Source organism: Papio anubis, chromosome 12 (assembly GCF_008728515.1).
Source record: "Papio anubis isolate 15944 chromosome 12, Panubis1.0, whole genome shotgun sequence".
Classification (NCBI taxonomy): domain Eukaryota; kingdom Metazoa; phylum Chordata; class Mammalia; order Primates; family Cercopithecidae; genus Papio; species Papio anubis.
In genome coordinates, this window is record NC_044987.1 from 121,600,302 (window position 1) to 121,600,964 (window position 663).

Here is a 663-nt window from a genome sequence, read left to right on the forward strand (position 1 = left end):
CAATGTGGTGAAACCCCATCTCTACTAAAATACAAAAATTAGCCGGGCATGGTGGCCCGTGCCTGTAATCCCAGCTACGTGGGAGGCTGAGGCAGGAGAATTGCTTGAACCCAGGAGGTGGAGGTTGCAGTGAGTCGAGATTGCACTACTGCACTCCAGCCTGCACAACAGAGTGAGACTCTGTCTCAAAAAAAAAAAAAAAAAAAAAAAAAAAAAAAAAAAAGGCCAGGCGCAGTGGCTCACGCCTGTAATCCCAGCACTTTGGGAGGCCAAGGCGGGTGGATCATGAGGTCAGGAGATCGAGACCATCCTGGCTAACACAGTGAAACCCCGTCTCTACTAAAAATACAAAAAATTAGCTGGGCGTGATGGCGGGAGCCTGCAGTCCCAATTACTCGGGAGGCTGAGGCAGGAGAATGGCGTGAACCCGGGAGGCGGAGCTTGCAGTGAGCCGAGATTGCGCCACTGCACTCCAGCCTGGGCAACAGAGCGAGACTCTGTCTCAAAACAAAAAACAAAAAACAAAAAAAACTAGGATATCAAAGGGAGAATAAGAGTCAGCTGAATCCCATGCCCCTTTTGAAATCTTTTTTTTTTTTTTTTTTTGGAAGGGGAAGGAACACCACCCAGAGATGAATCAGGATCAGGGACTCTCCTCTTCTC